Raw genomic sequence first — 6,000 nt, forward strand, 5'->3', positions numbered from 1 at the left:
GGCTTTGATTGATAATAAAGAATTGCCCTTTGGGCCACTTCCCTGATTGGGTCTGAGGTAGCAGAGATGAAATATAGACTTTAAAATATGTTAACTCAGGAATACTGGAAGGAAGTGTGTGCTAGCCATGGAAGGTTTAGAAGTACCCAACCATTGAGCTACTAAAGGCATATCAAAATTAGCTGATGTGTGTGTGTCTTTCATTCATGAATCCAGAGAGCTCTTGGGTGGGTACAGTGTGCGAGACTCACTAAGAGCTAATTTACCACTACAACACACACCCTGCATATGCATATACACATGTACACACCATATATGTACACACACTACATATGAACAAACACACTCCACATGCACACACACACCACATGTGCACACACATACCACATATACAGCCCCCCACATGTACACACCTATCACATGTGTATACACATGCACACATATACACACACAACTTGGTGTTCAGAGAGCATCAGGAAATGGGTAGCCTCCCCAGCCTCAGACACAGGTGCAGGTGCCCAGGTCAAACCTGGCAGGACCCTTGCATGCCCTCTGCTCGCTATCTATCTGCCATCTCACTGGCATACACCCTCTTCTTCCTCAACTTCCCTCTGAACTCCTTTCCTCCCAGGCTGTCTGTGCTGGAAGGAGGCTCCCAGGTGCCCTTCTGTGGGGCCTTGGTTCCCTCCAGACTCACCACAAGAATGGCCACTGTAAAACATGGATAGTGTGGGACAGCCAGTAACTTGGAAATCTGAGTCCAGCAGGAGTGCCTCTTGAGTCTCTGGATGCAAGAAAAACCGTGTATTCAACACAGATAATATGCAATAAATCTACAATTGACATCCACACTGAAGCCACACAGTGGCTGCACAGAGATAACAGAACCCAGGGCCACTCTCTACCTTCCTTCCTTCCTTCCTTCCTTCCTTCCTTCCTTCCTTCCTTCCTTCCTTCCTTCCTTCCTTCCTTCCTTCCTTTATTATGGTGAAAAAAAGTGTATATTTAGAATTATCCATCTGGACTCAGTTTAGAGGACCCCAATCTTGTCGGCAACATCTAGGGCATTATAATCAGGAGCCTAGGGAACATCCGCCTTCTTCTCTCCGTCGGGCCTTATCAGGGTATTGACTTTGGCCACATCAATGTCATAGAGTTTCTTGACAGCCTGTTTGATCTGATGCTTGTTGGCCTTGACATCCACAATGAACACAAGAGTGTTGTTGTCCTCTATTTTCTTCATGGCTGACTCAGTGGTCAGTGGGAATTTGATGATAGCATAGTGGTCAAGCTTGTTTCTCCTGGGCTCTCTTCCGAGGATATTTTGGCTGCCTCCGGAGCCGCAGGGTCTTGGGCCGCCAGAAGGTGGGTGACGTTCGGATCTTCTTCTTTTTGTGGTTGTGGACGCCTTTCAGCACCGCCTTCGTAGCTTTCAAGACCTTCGCTTTGGCTTCGGCTTTGGGAGGGGCAGGAGCTTCCTTCTTCGCTTTCGGCGCCATCTTGGCAAAAAGGATTTATTTATTTATTTATTTATTTATTTATTTATTTATTTATTTATTTATTTTACTACATTCATTTATTTGTATGTGTGTGCATGTGCAGAAGCCCAAGAACAACTTGTGGGAGTTGGTCTCTCCTTGCCCTGTGCATTTTCCAGGCAGTGAACACAGGTTTTTAGGAGTTAGTTATCTGGGTCCCATAAAGTCTTCCAGACAGAATTTGCCTTTGTATTGCTTACTAAAAGGCAGTGAAAATGGGTTGGCAAGAAGGCTAAGTCTAGTGGTAAGAGTACTTGCCAAAAAGCATGAAGACCTGAGTTTGACCCCCAGGACTCATATAGTCAGTGGAGAGAACAGATGCTCACAAGTTGTCCCTGATGTCCACTCTGCATATCCCTCTGCTCCCCCCCCCGCCCCGCCCAAGTAGGTAAAATGTGATAATAAGTTTGATTTGGTTTGTTTTTAAGAAAGTTGAGTCTCAGCCAGGCATAGAACACAGACAAGAATACCCCTTTTCTGAGAATTAAACATCTCACATCCAGAACACTTCCCAGAGTGCCTTGGGTATGGGTACAAAACTGCAATACTCTTGTGGTCATTTCATAGGAGAAAAGCTCAGAGAGGTTTGGGGACTTGCCTGAGGTCACAGAGCAGCGAGCAGCAGAGCTGGGGCTGAACAGCAGGCATCTCTGCTGTATAAGTTGGAAGCAGGGCTTTCAACAAAACTGGGCATGGGCCTCAGAAATGTCTCTATCAGGAAAGTGCTGGTTGCACAATCGTCATCTGAGTTTGGATCCTCAGAACCCACGTGAAAAAGACAGTTGTGATGGCCAGTATCCCCAGTGCTGGATGGGAAGACCAGAGGATGCTGGGAGCTTACTGGCTAACAGATGCTCTAACAGAACCAACCGATCCAGGCTCTGGAGAGGGGCTGAGGAAGATATGGGAAGTTGACACATGCAAACATGCAGGCACACACTGAAGACCTCCTGGCCCCTCCCCTACCTCCCTTGGTTTTGATTGATCGGTTTGTTGTTGTAGGAGTCTCATTATGCAACCCAGGCTAGCTTCATATTCACAATACTCCTGCCTCAGCCTCTTGAGTGTTGGAGTAACAGGCTTGTGTCATGATACCCGAACCCTGGCCAGGATTTTATTCAAACTTCTCTGCTGTGGTGTGGTGTGATGAGCAGGACAGAAACCATCTCCTTCATACCTGGACCCTGCACCTCTGTTGATGTGGCAGAAATTCTCTGCGTCTACCCCTCCCCACCTGCTGAGTCATATCAGACCAACGGAATCCAGCCCTCTGTTCCTGTTACTGCTGATCCCTCGAAACCTCACCCACCTGTGCCTGGACACTTCCTCCCTGAGGTGGGGGGTGCTGCTGTGCCTCCACATATGACAGGTCTTGTCCTGATAAACTTCATGAGTTGAAAATATTAGATCAAAATGTGTCAGTCAGGCACCTGTCAATCAAGCCAAAGGACTTGCATACATAGGGCTTTGTGCAGGGAGCAGTCACTCTCTGTTGATGTCTGGTTCCCTGGGAAAAGCTCTCCATGCTGTTGTCCAGCATCCTAGACAATCTGAGTGCACCCCAGAAAAGACCCAAACTCCAATTCTGAAGAGCAGTTTAAAGGTGGAAATATGTATGTAATTCAACCAGTCTCAAATCAGGAACTTTTGTATCCTCTTGTAGGAGGTTGATATTCATGAATCCTCTGTGCACACGTGTTTGTGTGTGTGTGTCTGTATGTGTGTGCACGTTCATGTGCCTGTGTGTTTGTGTGCATAAGTGCTGTGTGTGCATGCATGTGAGTGTGTGTGCCTGTGCCTGTGTGTGTGCATGAGAGCTGTGTGTGTGCATGAGTGTTGTGTGTGCATGTAAGTGTGTTGCATGTTCATACATGTGTATGCATTGCATGTATGTGTGCAGTGTACATGTGCGTGTGTGTAGACATATGAAAGCCAGAAGTTGATCTTGGTGTCTTCTTTGATTGCTCTTCTACTTATGCTTTGAGGCAGGGTTTTGCTGTGTAGTCCTGGGTGACCTGGAAATCACAGAGATCCCCTGCCTCTTTCTCCACCTTATTATTTGAGATAGGGTTTCACTGAACCTGGAGCTAGACTGACTGGTTAGCAAGCCTCAGGAATCCTGCCTCAGCCTCCCTATCACTGAGATTTCCAACATCTGTTATCTCCTAATGATTTTTGCATGGCTTCTGGGGATTTGAACTCAAGTCTTCATGCTTGCATATTCAAGGTGCAAGCTCCACCATATCTGGAGTGAGTATGCCCCCAACCCTCCCACCCCCTAAACACAATAAGTAATGTTACTGATTTTTCTATTTTATATTATTTTATGTTCATAGATGTTCTGCCTGCATGCATGTCTATGCACTGTGTGTGTTTTTGTTGCCCTTGGAAGGCAGAGGAGGACTTGGACACCCTAGAACTAGAGTTAAGATGGTTCTGGGCCATCATGTGTAGTGGTGAATTCCAGTAGGTCAAGTGTATGCTGCACCTGCCCAAGAGCTCTGGATTCATGAATGAAAAACACACATGCCAGCTGATTTTGATATGCCTGACTAACCCAATGGTTGGGCACTTCTATACTTCCCCATGGCTACCACACACTCCCCTCCAGTATTTCTGAGTTAACATTTTCTAAATCTAATTTTTATCTTTGGTTCCCCAGACCCAAGTGGATGAGTGGACACTGGGGCCACTTCCCTTGGTTCTTACCATGGCATTCGCCTTTTAGTTTGATCTTTCTGCTTCCCCATCATGACAATTCTCATCTCTTCCCTTCTCTCCCCTGGTCTCTTGCCTGTGCAATCTAAAAATCCTGCCTCTGTCTCCCTGTCTAACCATTGACTGGGCATCAATTCTTTATTACCATTTGAAGACAGCTGGGGGCAGGGACCCTCAGTGTCTGAAAGCATGGTTTTGGGAGCCAGAATGAAGACAAAGCATTAGAGCCAATTCTGAACAATCATGTGTCTCTGGTACCCAAACCCAGGTCCTCTGCAAGAGCAGCCAATTCTCTTAACCCCTAAGCCATCTCTCAAGCCCAATTTTTATTTTCAGGAAACAAATTTAAAACAGAAGCCGGCATGGTGGCACACACTTTTATTCCAGTATTTGAGAGGCAGAGGCAGTCATTGCTGAGTTTTAAGCAGCCTAGTTTCCATAGTGAGTTTCAGGACAGCCATACTCCATCTCAAAAATAACAATAGTAAACAGTAAAAAAAAAAAAATAAAACAGGGGCTGGAGAGATGGCTCAGCGGTTAAGAGCACTGACTGCTCTTCTGAAGGTCCTGAGTTCAATTCCCAGCATCCACATGGTGGCTCACAACCATCTGTAATGAGATCTGGCACCCTCTTCTGGAGTGTCTGAAGACAGCTACAGGGTACTTACATATAATAAATAAATAAATCTTAAAAAAAATAAAACAAATCAGTTGTACTCTTAATGTCTTTGACAGGTGTCCGTTTTCCCCTACCATGAGCCTGGCTTTTGTGTGTTTGTTATGCACATTATCCAGGTGTGTGCATGAGTGTGTGCTTGTGGAGGCAGGCCTGCAGCATGCTTGGCCACCCAGGCTGGCCTGTCAGGGAGCCACAGGAGTCCTCCCTTCTCTGCCCCCAAGCACTAGAATTGAAGACACAAGCCATCAGGTGTAATTTTTAATGTAGGTTCCAGGATTTGAACTGAGGTCCTCACACTCATGAAGTAGGTGTCGTACTGACTGAACCATCTCCTGGGTCCTCAGGCAGGACGAGTCCAGGCTGCTCACCCCAACTCCTGAGCTTCGTACAAGGGCTGGGAGCAGAGTTTGCTGCTGGCTTCCAGGGCTCTTTGAGCCAGCATGACTTTAAATGTTTTTGCTCAGAAAACAGTTGATAAAGCTTCAAATGGAGTAAAAAAAAGAATCTGTGTTTAGTGCCCGTTCTGGGTGGGTGTCAGGTCAGAGCTGGCAGCCAGCCGAGAGCAAGTGTGTGCTGGTGGTCAAATTCAAAACTACCGCTCCCAGCAACAGGCTCAGCCCGGTTGCTGGCCCTGTAATTTTTTTCCAAATAAAAGACAAAACTATTTTTGGCTCAGCTTGGGGACTTCTGTGGTCACTGGGGCTCCAGGGAGGCCACCATAGAATGCCAGACATGGCCCACTCCCTGCAAGGCTGGCAGCCACTGCCTGGGTTTGTGTTAAGAAGTTCTTCTCTCTGTCTCTGTGTGTGTGTCTCTCTGCGTTTATTTATTTTTGTTGTTTTATTTAGTTTTGGTGTTTTGAGGTAGGATCTCATGTAGCCCAGGCTGACCCCAATCTTTCTACATAGCCCCGGCTGATCTTGAACTCCCAATCCTGCCTCCTCTTCCTGAGTGCTGGTGACAGGCTATCTCCACCACACAGAGGCCAAATCAGGCGTTCTCTTCTATTGCTCTCTCCTTATTCCCTATGACAGTGTGTGTCACTGAACCTGGGGTTAGGCTGGC

General features: G+C 46.7%; 1 pseudogene; it reads right to left on the reverse strand.

The window, feature by feature from the left end:
* Positions 1-990: 990 nt before the first annotated feature.
* Gm39197 lies at positions 991-2,364 on the reverse strand (annotated as a pseudogene).
* Positions 2,365-6,000: the final 3,636 nt, after the last annotated feature.

Source organism: Mus musculus, chromosome 8, assembly GCF_000001635.26.
Source record: "Mus musculus strain C57BL/6J chromosome 8, GRCm38.p6 C57BL/6J".
In the NCBI taxonomy this organism is placed as follows: domain Eukaryota; kingdom Metazoa; phylum Chordata; class Mammalia; order Rodentia; family Muridae; genus Mus; species Mus musculus.